Source organism: Drosophila santomea, unplaced genomic scaffold (assembly GCF_016746245.2).
Source record: "Drosophila santomea strain STO CAGO 1482 unplaced genomic scaffold, Prin_Dsan_1.1 Segkk69_quiver_pilon_scaf, whole genome shotgun sequence".
NCBI lineage: Eukaryota > Metazoa > Arthropoda > Insecta > Diptera > Drosophilidae > Drosophila > Drosophila santomea.
In genome coordinates, this window is record NW_025319001.1 from 191,833 (window position 1) to 205,210 (window position 13,378).

General features: G+C 42.8%; 1 pseudogene; it reads right to left on the reverse strand.

The window, feature by feature from the left end:
* Positions 1 to 4,480: 4,480 nt before the first annotated feature.
* LOC120457661 lies at positions 4,481 to 6,955 on the reverse strand (annotated as a pseudogene).
* Between the last annotated feature and the right edge of the window lie 6,423 nt (positions 6,956 to 13,378).

Here is a 13,378-nt window from a genome sequence, read left to right on the forward strand (position 1 = left end):
GGCGTGGCAGCTTTGGGCGGTTTGTGGGCGTTAGAGTGGGCGTGGCAAAATTTTTTTGACAAATCGATAGAAATTTACAACACCAATACAAAAATGAAAAAATATCAAAACATTTTTCAAAAGTGTGGGCGTGGCAGTTTTGGGCGGTTTGTGGGCGTTAGAGTGGGCGTGGCAGCATGATTCGACAAACTTGCGCTGCGTCTATGTCCCTGGAGTCTGTATACTTAATCTCAACTTTCTAGCTTTTGTAGTTCCTGAGATCTCGACGTTCATACGGACAGACGGACAGACGGACAGACGGACAGACAGACGGACGGACAGACGGACATGGCCAGATCGACTCGGCTACTGATCCTGATCAAGAATATATATACTTTATATGGTCGGAAACGCTTCCTTCTGCCTGTTACATACTTTTCAACGAATCTAGTATACCCTTTTACTCTACGAGTAACGGGTATAAAAAGTACGAAAACCGCACCTGTACTAAACATCCTTAGTGAAATATCAAGTTATTTCGTTTTGCCTAGCGTTATTATATCCGACCGTGGAACAGCGTTTACTTCAAAGCAGTTTGAAGATTATTGTAAGAACAACCAGATCCAGCACATCAAAAACGCCGAACGAACACCTAGAGCAAATGGACAAGTAGAGCGTGCGAATTAAACAATCCTTAATTATGTACGGACTATGAGTGAGAACCCGAAGGATTGGGACCTATCTTTACATAATCTTCAATGAAGTGTCAATTCACAAAAGAATGATACGTCGGGATTTATTTACTATTAGTATTATTCATAAACTTTAATTGTAAGTAGGATTATATTCTGGGCCTTCACTGTACCATGCTGTTTTAAGTTGGCACTATGATGCTACCTTCGACTGTACGTAGGTAGGTCAGGCCTGGGTTTTGTTCTTCGCAACGAATTAATAGAGAATAGATTCAATATAAATAGCTGCATTACTAAAAGACTTGAAGGGCCAACAACCAAAAACAAGAAATGCAATACCTTGTTTACATAATATATCGTTGCAAATAAGAGAGACAAATTTTATGATATCACTTACATGTTGTTTTCTCCCACGGCGAAAGTACTTTCTCCGGCGAAATTCTTATTGTTTCATGTTTAGGACTTGATGAATGTTTGCGCAAAATTGTTTATATATTTTATATTTTATTGAGGTATTGCATTGGATGAGTGGCTTGAGTATTATTTATGGTTTTAATTTTGATAAATATACCTGTTACTCCTAGAGTAAAAGGGTATACTAGATTCGTTGAAAAGTATGTAACAGGCAGAAGGAAGCGTTTCCGATCAGGATCAATAGCCGAGTCGATATGGCCATGTCCGTCTGTCCGTCCGTCTGTCCGTCCGTCTGTCCGTCCGTCTGTCCGTCCGTCCGTCTGTCCGTCCGTCTGTCCGTATGAATGTCAAGATCTCAGGAACTACAAAAGCTAGAATGTTGAGATTAAGCATACAGACTCCAGAGACATAGACGCAGCGCAAGTTTGTCGATTCATGTTGCCACGCCCAATATAACGCCCACAAACTGCCCAAAGCTGCCCTGCCCACACTTTTGAAAAATGTTTTGATAGTCTTGGGAGTCTTGTATGCTTAATCTCAACTTTCTAGCTTTTGTAGTTCCTGAGATCTCGACGTTCATACGGACAGACAGACGGACAGACGGACGGACAGACGGACATGGCCAGATCGACTCGGCTATTGATCCTGATCAAGAATATATATACTTTATATGGTCGGAAACGCTTCCTTCTGCCTGTGCCTCAACTACAGGCCGCTCTCTCCTATGTCTGAGGGTCCGACAGATTTGCTGGCTCTGACGCCAGGTCATTTCCTTGTCGGGGGACCCCTTATGTCCACGGTGGAACCCGAAGTAAAGGAAGAAACGAAATCCATTCTTAATCGGTGGCATTATTTGAAAGCTCTCCATCAGCAGTTCCGTGTGCGATGGAAAGAAGAGTACCTCAAAGAACTCCACAAGCGCACTAAATGGCAGGCCCCGTCCAAAAATCTCCGCATCGATGACATGGTCGTCATCAAGGACTACAACTTACCCTCTAATGAGTGACGGCTCGGCAGAATTGAGTCTGTCTTCCCAAAAGCCGACGGCAACATCCGTGTAGTAAATATCCGTACTGCACGTGGAGTTGTTAAACGTCCAGTGGCAAAAGTGGTGCTTTTGCCGACGGAGTCTTCCGAATCTCCACAATAATAGGCGCTCCTCTCGTCCTTAGTTGTAGTTCACTAACACTAATCATCCATTATTTTTCATTTCGTTTTCGATCTCCTTTCGACATTCAACTACGCGCAGCATGGCCCCTCGTCAACAAAACGCATGCAGTGCACGTGCCTTGGAGAGCAGACGTACCCGAAGTATTCAATCCTACCGATGCCGAGTCTGCCGCGGTATCCATCCTCTTCGGAAGTGCGCGAGGTTCCTAAAGCTCAGCGCTGAAAAGCGTCTGCGAGCAGTCTTCATTAACAAATACTGCGCCAATTGCCTCGCTCACGAGCATTCCACGGGAGACTGCCGAAGCGGTGATCGTTGCAAGAAGTGCGACCGATCCCACCACACGCTGCTCCACATGCACGAGTAGGTTAGCTCGTTGTCGCGGTCGCGAGCGCGCTCGCGTCTCCAACCGGTGCCAACCCGGCAAGCAGCTTCGGCCACGTCCCAACGTTCCCGCCGGCAAAATCCGCCAACTCAGCGTAGGAGTTCACCGCCACGACGCCCGGAATCGACCACGCCAGGCCCATCGCTGCAACGCCACAGCGTGAACATCCTTCCGACAGCGCTGGTCAAGTTGGAGACCGGGACGAAGACCTTCGAGACCGCAGCACTTATCGATCCCCATGAGCTGCATCGACGCTTCGTTGGCGTCAGCCTTTACGCTTCAGATGACCAATGTTGGCGACGAGAAGGTCTGCACGACGACGATTCGCTCCAGGGTCGACGCGAACACTAAGCTGGAGGTCGTGCTCAAGATCGAGCCCAGTGTACGGATCCGCACACCTGTCCGGGCATTGAGCGACACAGTGGTGTCCAAGTTCCGGGACATCATGCTGGCTGAAGACCAGTTCCATCGGCCTGCTACCGTCTCCATGGTATTGGGAGCAGATGTTTATCCAAAGGTTATCCAATCCGGATTCCTGACCTTCGACGAGGGAATGCCGGTCGCTCAGAAAACTGTTTTTGGGTGGATCGTGTCCGGTGCCTGCAGCCTGCCGTAGGATGGCTATGTTGCAACCCCAGTGATTGCAAGGAGGGCGGAATTGGAATGTCACCCGCTCTCCGCTCCCTCTTACGCTCTCTCGCTCTTCACCACAGAGTCTCCAAGGAGTCTCCGCTGCGCTTGGGAGAGCCTAGCTAATTAGAATAAGCTTCAGTGTAAAAACTATTACGATCGAATAAACATACGCCCGGTCACGCCCGCGCATCTAAGAAGAGTCAAGTGTTCGCCCTTTCGAGTGTTTTCTATTTCAGCCGATTTGGAAAATTCTAGGACAGCAACCCCCATCACACCCAACAGGTAGAAAAAAACAAAATGTCTGGATACTAGGAAGAATATAAGCGAATAAATTGTATAGAGTATGGAAAAATGCAATACGATATTTCAAAAAGTTAGAAGGTATTCACCTATTATTTCACTTATACGCATTCCAGACAGAGTGTATACTTAATGTGTGTTCGGCCAAGACGACGGAACCTATTATTTCCTGTTCGAAGGAAGCGAGCATCCTGAAAAAAAAAGAAAAGCCTATGTCTAGTCCTGGCGCCGAAGGCTAACGACGTCGCCTGGACAGTTCTTGAACTCACCTAGATGTTTTCATTTGGCTGGGGGAATGCAGTGCACTGCACTGCGCTGAATATGAAAGCTGCATCCGACTTTCCTTCGTCTCCTGCCTTATCTCTGATTATTATCCTTTTAGCTCAGGAACTGCCTCGTTCACGAAGTACAGCTGCTTGTAAGTGCATTCTTAAGCTCAATCAAACTGGATGCTGGGCGAATATGCATTGAATTAAGTGGGCGAAATTCGTATTGGCTCTTGGGCTAGAAAGGCACCAGAGTCTTATGATTAAAATGCCCCGAGCCCGGAATCCCCTATGCCCATAGGTGCATTCCGCTGCAGAATTTAAATGTCCCTTCACCCGAGTGCTTGCGTGTGTGCGCTCGACGTTCAAGTGAAACTTAAGAAAAAAGCCAGACCGCTCGGAATTCTTTTTTCTGTGTCCGCCCTTCCGTGCCGTATTGTTTTTGCTGGCTAAAGCCGTGCAGACATTTGGACCCAACTACTTGAAGTTGTATGCCCCGTTTCCTTACTTATTTTTCCCTTTTTCCTTTTTTCTTTCCTTATGGGACTTTATGGCGCACACGTGTCGGTTCCTTTGGGCGCATATTGAAAACCCAGCATAGTTATGACTTTGAAACAAACGAAGCACATTTCCTTCTTAGCCCTCAACGTAATGGCAGGTGCCACGAAAATAAGAGGCTGGAAAAAGCGAGCGTGAATAAAACTGTTATCGGTCTGCGTGCTCAAAAGAGCACTTGCTCAAATACTTTGTGTATCCCCTTTTTAGCCTTTTGTTTTCCACCAAGACACCAACCAACGCCAAAGCCACAGCAACAAAAACACTACCCCGGGAGCAACTAAAAGGGGAAAAATTCCCCCAAGTCGACGTCTCGAGCGGCACTTCTTCCGCAAAAAAACCAATTAACTTCTGCTGAGACAAATGTTCGGGCCATGGAAAGGAAACAAAATTTGCATGATTGCAAAATTTAAAACTTCTTTGAGGGACAGAAAATATTTGGAGGAACATAGTTATTCGGCTTACGTTGCACACCCTGGCAGAGGGTATATTGATATTAGTGAGAAGTTGGCTTAGCAATTCTGCAGTATGTATAATCTTTGTAAAATCTATGTTTAATTAAAATCTAATCAATAGCAGAGTAACGATATCTGATAGCAGAGCAAGAATTCCACGCCTATTTATTCTAAAGAACAAAATATTGATTGAACCGATTTTTGAGCCATTGTATTGTTTACCAAAGCGTTCTCAGCTTTATTATAATTACTATTCTATTTTCGATCACATCCTTACATCATTCTGTTTGTAACTCGTAAGTTACATTTTTTTTGGTCAGTCGTAGTCCATTGGTTTCTTTTTGATGACGTCTATGGTGGCCTTTCGGTGATTGGCCGTAAGAAGGTACAGCTTCTTCAGCATATTATCCGCCTCACCCGTGGTCATGGCAAACACCTGGACATATCCCGTCTCATGAACACGGGCCGCCACCCCGGGAACTGCCTTGTCCACGTAGTAGACATACTTCATATGGGGCTCTGGAGAAAGAACGCTTAACGCAGTGAACACCGGCAAAGAGATCCCAAATGGAAAGTGGGCGCAGGAAATGAGACGCAGATGTAGAAGCTTGTTTGAGGGGTCGGCTTTGAAGTTCGCCCTCCCGAGGGTCCTAAACATCAGATCCCTTTGTGTTTCCGCAAGCATTGCATGGCCTCTTCCATTGATTATCAAGACACTGCCATCGGACCAAATCCAGGCTATCTGTGTGGCCTCATACCGGATTTGGATCACATCGATGTCGTTATTGTAAACGGCGTTTCTTAGGAACCTAACCGTATTTTGCAGATCCAAGTTCTTATTCATACTCAGTGTGCAATACATTTTGCAAAAATTCATATCGACGTGCATGCGAAATTCCTCGACCTTGCGCCTTTTGGGACGCCTTAGGATTCTAATCCTCTGGAGGCACTGGTCCAAGTGATCTGGCAGAGGCGGAAGCAGAAGACATCTCCTCAAATTCTCCACCGATTTTGATCCAAACTGCTGGTTCCACTTTGGGCGGAGTCTCTTAGCTTGGGGGTCCCTGAACTCCGTCATGGTTTGGTCAATGATGTACTCGAAGTCCTCGAGAAAAACTGTGAAGCTGTTCTGCCATCCAGTCTCCGCTGAGACATTTCTGTTGCTTTCTCCCAGGACTCGGGCTTCATTTGCTCCTTGCTGATCTCGGTTTCGAAGTCAATGGCCTCTGGTTCTGCATCAGTTTGATTGTTGGAACTGTCCTCATAGATGAGGAGTTGCAATTGTTGGGAAATGGTTTCACTGCATTGCTGTACCCAACTCTGGGTAGCTTCCTCAGCCTTGGGCCTCGGGGGTAATGTTTTAATGTCTTTGACCTCGAGGATAACTGGCTTTTCTGGTTTTTCCACAATGAATTCAGTTGCTTTCTCTGGTTCCTTTTCTGGAATATTTTCAACGGAAACCTTTTCGTTGGGTGGGGGTTTCCACAACTCAGGCTCTACGGAATCAGGTTTCTGCGGCATTTCGAACACCTTTGGAGAAAACTTTTTCCAAACATCCTTTTCCTGGGATCATTATAGGATCCGTTGAGCCCCTCCGATTCTATCCACTGATCCAAGACCCGCCACTCATTTTTTCCGACTTTCCTCTCAAAACCAGTTTCAAAAAAAATTCTTTTTATATAGGTTTTTGTTAACTCGAACTGTTTTCGGAGGAAATTCATTGGAGTTTTGAGATTCCGTTAAACTCGGAGGTGGAGTTTTGGAAGCCCCCGAATACTCCATGCAAAACAAAGGATATATAGCATCCGAGGGCTTTATAAGCCCCTTCTTCACATCCATATAGATCTTCCAAATATCCTCTGACGACAGCAGATCTGTATCATACTCATCCACCAAAGTCCCCTTGATGGGTGTCAGCGGTGAGTGTTCTGTATCAACGGTAGGTTTTGGAACAGTTTGACGCACATTTGGAGGTAATTTTCCTTCGTTGGGGCATCGTCGACTCTTGATGAACTTGGAGGTGGCATTTGCCAGTTTTTGGGAAGCACGTTAGAATTCTCCTCGAGTCCAAAGTCCGGAACAACATTGTCGATGCGGAACTTGGAGGGTATGGGGTTTGGGTGCGGTTCATTTACGGTTCGAAAAGCGCTGAATATGAAATTAAATTGATATTAAATATGACTGTTTTTTTTTTAGTTCTTACCTGGAGCACGGCCTTTGGATATCATATTCCGAAAAGCCATCTTGATTGTAGATGGGTTCTGTGCTCTTTTTCTTAGGATAGTTTACCGCATCACCGCTGGCCATTTTAAGAAACTGTTGGTCATCATCTACATCAAATAAAGAAGTACGTGGCATTTTGTTAGAAATGTAATCGTACTGAATTTTTAGATGCCAAATTTTTCCACGCACTCTACAACTCTATGGGTGGCAACCTTAAGTTATTTGTTTGAAATATATCCTATCGGAACGACAGAATTGTATATTATCGTTGTGAAAATTATTAAACTATTTAAAATAAAATTTTTATCATATATTGTTTCTATTGGGTTAGGTTTTTATACCCGTTACTCGTAGAGTAAAAGGGTATACTAGATTCGTTGACAAGTATGTAACGGGCAGAACGAAGCGTTTTCGACCATATAAAGTATATATATTCTTGATAAGAATCAATAGCCGAGTCGATATGGCCATGTCCGTCTGTCCGTATGAACGTCGAGAACTACATAAGCTAGAAAGTTGAGATTAAGCACGCAGACTCCAGAGACATAGACGCAGCGCAAGTTTGTTGATTCATGCTGCCACGCCCACTTTTACGCCCACAAACCGCCCAAAACTGCCATGCCCACAATTTTGAAAAATGTTTTGATATTTTTTCAGTTTTGCTTTAGTCTTATGAATTTCTATCGATCTGCCAAAAAAATTTTTGCCACGCCCAATCTAACGCCCACAAACCGCCCAAACCTGACACGCCCGCACTTTTTGTTTTGATATTTTTTAATTATACCCGTTACTCGTAGAGTAAAAGGGTATACTAGATTCGTTGAAAAGTATGTAACAGGCAGAAGGAAGCGTTTCCGACCATATAAAGTATATATATTCTTGATCAGGACCAATAGCCGAGTCGATATGACCATGTCCGTCTGTCCGTCTGTCCGTCTGTCCGTCTGTCCGTCTGTCCGTCTGTCCGTCTGTCTGTCCGTCCGTATGAACGCTGTGATCTCAGGAACTACAAAAGCTAGAAAGTTGAGATTAAGCATACAGACTCCAGAGACATAGAAGCAGCGCAAGTTTGTCGATTCATGTTGCCACGCCCACTCTAACGCCCACAAACCGCCCAAAACTGCCACGCCCACACTTTTGAAAAATGTTTTGATATTTTTCATTTTTGTATTAGTCTTCTAAATTTCTATCGATTTGCCAAAAAACTTTCTGCCACGCCCACTATAACGCCCACAAACCGCCCAAAGCTGCTACGCCCACACTTTTGAAAAATGTTTTGATATTTTTTCATTTTTGTATTAGTCTTGTAAATTTCTACCGATCTGCCAAAAAACTTTCTGCCACGCCCACTATAACGCCTACAAACCGCCAAAAACTGTGTTTAAGACTCTCCTTCTCCCTTCCACTAGCTGAGTAACGGGTATCAGATAGTCGGGGAACTCGACTATAGCGTTCTCTCTTGTTTTTGTATTAGTCTTGTAAATTTCTATCGATTGGCCAAAAAACTTTTTGCCACCCCCCTTTCTAACGCCCACAAACCACCAAAAACCGTCAGTGTTGAAGATTCTCCTTCGCACTTCCACTAGCTGAGTAACGGGTATCAGATAGTCGGGGAACTCGGTTATAGCGTTCTCTCTTTTTTGGTTTGATTCCGTAACGTAACCCATTCGGAGCCCGGGTCTTAAAGCCAGCTTTACTTGGGGCAGCCATTGCATTTGAATTTCTATAAATTTCTCATTTTCCATTTAGTTGCAATGGCACGCTACAAAATATAAGCAAACGTTTGTTTTCAGCTCAAACTAAATCCCCCAAACATTCTTGCAATGTTTTTAAGGCTGTTTTTCTTCAATTTGAAATGTTGCAATATATTTTTGTGTGGTGTGGTCTCGGAATTTGAAACTTACATTGTACCTACATTGTACAGCAGCTGAAAGTAAGTACCACAGCTACGAGTTCGAGACATTGGCCGTAGTAGAGACGCTTACCGTTTCGTTACGTAAACCGTTTCATCTTATTACTGATAGTTCTGCTATTGCCAAAGTTAAGGTGAATACATAATTAATACCTCAGGTAGCTCGTTGGTGGATCAAGATCTTGGACTACGATTGTGAATTCATTCACCGAGATGGTAGCAAAATGGCTCACGTTGACGCCTTGAGTCGTGCTCCGGACTTAAGTTCTCAGATACCTCTAGATGAAATAGTACGCACTATAATAACTGACATTGACGACTGGCTTTTGACTATGCAACTACATGACCAAACGCTTGCTGAGATTATCGCCGTCCTAAAGGGTCAACGACATATGGATCAGTCAAAGCAACTTCAAGCTGATTACGTCATTGAAAATCACCTTCTGTATGCAAAGTTGAAAATGGAACGGCTTTCGTTGTTCCAACGGCAGTTAGGTGGCGTACAGTACGGACAAGTCACGATGATATAGGGCATTTTGGATTCGACAAAACCATTGCACGGATTAAATTAAGATTCTGGTTCCCAAAAATGCGAAAATATGTAAAGGACTACATATCATCATGCATTGAATGCTGGTACTACAAGTCGAAAGGTGGAAAACCCGAAGGATGTATGCACTACAACGACTCCGATCCAATACCATTTCGAAAACCTCACATAGACCATCTGGGACCCTTCATTCGCAGCAAAACGAGGATTAACCCATATTCTGGCTATATCTGATCCGTTCAGCAAGCCCCTAACAGTAAAAAGTACGAAAACCGCACCCGTACTAAACATCCTTAGTGAAATATCAAGTTATTTCGTTTTGCCTAGCGTTATTATATCCGACCGTGGAACAGCGTTTACTTCAAAGCAGTTTGAAGATTATTGTAAGAACAACCAGATCCAGCACATAAAAACCCCGAACGAACACCTAGAGCAAATGGACAAGTAGAGCGTGCGAATTAAACAATCCTTAATTATGTACGGACTATGAGTGAGAACCCGAAGGATTGGGACCTATCTTTACATAATCTTCAATGAAGTGTCAATTCACAAAAGAATGATACGTCGGGACTTATTTACTATTAGTATTATTCATTAACTTTTAATTGTAAGTAGGATTATATTCTGGGCCTTCACTGTACCATGCTGTTTTTAAGTTGGCACTATGATGCTACCTTCGACTGTACGTAGGTAGGTCAGGCCTGGGTTTTGTTCTTCTCAACGAATTAATAGAGAATAGATTCAATATAAATAGCTGCATTACTAAAAGACTTGAAGGGCCAACAACCAAAAAAAAGAAATGCAATACCTTGTTTACATAATATATCGTTGCAAATAAGAGAGACAAATTTTATGATATCACTTACATGTTGTTTTCTCCCACGGCGAAAGTACTTTCTCCGGCGAAATTCTTATTGTTTCATGTTTAGGACTTGATGAATGTTTGCGCAAAATTGTTTATATATTTTATATTTTATTGAGGTATTGCATTGGATGAGTGGCTTGAGTATTATTTATGGTTTTAATTTTGATAAATATACCTGTTACTCCTAGAGTAAAAGGGTATACTAGATTCGTTGAAAAGTATGTAACAGGCAGAAGGAAGCGTTTCCGATCAGGATCAATAGCCGAGTCGATATGGCCATGTCCGTCTGTCCGTCCGTCTGTCCGTCCGTCTGTCCGTCCGTCTGTCCGTCCGTCTGTCCGTCCGTCTGTCCGTCCGTCCGTCTGTCCGTCCGTCTGTCCGTATGAATGTCAAGATCTCAGGAACTACAAAAGCTAGAATGTTGAGATTAAGCATACAGACTCCAGAGACATAGACGCAGCGCAAGTTTGTCGATTCATGTTGCCACGCCCAATATAACGCCCACAAACTGCCCAAAGCTGCCATGCCCACACTTTTGAAAAATGTTTTGATAGTCTTGGGAGTCTTGTATGCTTAATCTCAACTTTCTAGCTTTTGTAGTTCCTGAGATCTCGACGTTCATACGGACAGACAGACGGACATGGCCAGATCGACTCGGCTATTGATCCTGATCAAGAATATATATACTTTATATGGTCGGAAACGCTTCCTTCTGCCTGTTACATACTTTTCAACGAATCTAGTATACCCTTTTACTCTACGAGTAACGGGTATAAATATTGGATATGGTTTCTATAAAGTATGTTTTGTTTTTATTTATGTATCATACCAAATTACTTATCTGACTTGTGTATCATACCAAATATCTTCTCTGACTTGTAGACCAAGGATAAACCGCTTCTTCAAAAAAAAAAAAGCGTTTTCAATGGGCTCAACGGCAATGAGACACCATCATATTTAGCGATGAAGCCAAATTTTATGTTAGTGTCGGCGATATGAGGAAACGCATCATCCGTACAAAAACCGAAACATACCATAAAGGCTGCCTTAAAAGGACTGTAAAGTTTCCTGCAAGCACTATGGTATGGGGATGTATGTCTGCCAAAGGATTGGGGAAGCTGCATTTTATTGAAGGGACGGTTAATGCTGGAAAATATATTAATATTTTGGAAGAAAGTTTGCTGCCATCTATACCAGATTGTGGTGAATTCACTTTTCAGCAGGACGGAGCATCATCGCACACAGCCAAAATAACCAAAAATTTGCTGCAATATAAGCAAATGGAGGTTTTAGATTGGCCATAAAATAGTCCAGATCTAAGCCCTATAGAAAATATTTGGTGGCTAATGAAAAGCAAGCTTCGAAATGAGCCACAACGGAGCATTTCTGACCTTAAAATTAAGTTGCAAGAGATATGGGCCTCGATTTCTCGAGAACATTGCAAAAATTTATTAAAATCAATGCCAAAACTTGTAAAATGTTTAATACAGGCCAGGGGCGATGTTACACAATTCTAATATTAATTAATTTGTTATATTACGCAGCGTTCGAATTAATAGTGGTCATTTTTTTCTTATCTCTTAAGTCTACCGTTTGAATGAATTAGTCATGTTGTTGTTGTTGGAAGTACAAGAAATTGTAAAGAGAACAAAATTCCCTTTTAGACAAAATACATTAGCATAAGTTATCTGTAATAGTATTGAAAATATAGTGTGTTGAACATTGCACACTGTCAAAAACACATACTGTTCGAATTAATAGTGGTTGGGGCTCGTATATAGTCATGTTTTACGACTATCAGATACCCGTTATATAGCGAATAAGTATTTCTTGCGCTGGGTCTCTGTCTCTCGAGTCTGAATGCTCATACACAACTTTCTAGCTTTTAAGCTTACAGTTTCTGGGATCTCGACGGACGGACAGACGCATGAACTGTACGAGTAAAGGGTATAAGAATATATTGTTTAAATATTACAATTCACAAGTAAGCACTTGTAATGGAATATTTATTTTGATTTCCCATTCTATAATCTGGTATCTGGTGCACCCCGAATTCAATTGTAAGGTTTTTAGTGCTATGTGTCTGTATTGAAGTAGCTATTGCGAAAATACGCCATAGATATACCATAACACTGTGCCACTCAGGCACGTAGTTTTCATTCATACACCATCTAAAAGCTGCATTTTCACATCAACTGCCAACAATGTCGGGTACTTTCCAAAGTCGCCACACATAAATGAGGACCTCAGCTTCCCTGGATCCGCTTGGATCCCCCTTACCACACACTAATGGCACTCTGGTGCTGCTAGCAAAGTCTAAAAATCCGACCAAAAACTGTTTGCCTTCGCTTGCCTCCTTCGCCGCCGCAGGCGATGGGCAAAAGTGTCAGAGTGCTAAAGTATGTTCAAAGATTCATAAGATTAAATGCAAAAGCCTATCCCTTTCTGCTAGCACGGAGGTATGTGAAGCTATCTGGAGACAGCCGAATTCTGGCAATAATAGCTGAGCCAAGTCTCTAAACACTTTAGGCAGAAAAGAACAAAATGTCTGGATACTAGGAAGAATATAAGCGAATAAATTTAACGTTTTTTAGCATTTAAAGGGATTTTTTAAAATAAAAAGACTAGTAAATTGTATAGAGTATGGAAATATGCAATACGGTATTTCAAAAAGAAGGTATTCACCTATTATTTCACTTATACGCATTCCAGACTACGCCCTGTGTGTTCGGCCAAGACGACGGAACCTATTAGGTCCTGTTCGAAGGAAGCGAGCATCGTGAAACAAAAAGAAAAGCCTAAGTCTAGTCCTGGCGCCGAAGCCTTTGTGTTGATGCACATTTTTTCATGTAAATAATACTATTGGTGTTATTGTTTCTTTTATTTATTCATGTATTATGCTGGTAGTTGCCTTTTTAATAGCCCTTCCATTGTTGCTTGCCTGTCTTTCTTCCGGGCTCTTTTAACCTGCTTTCTGGCTT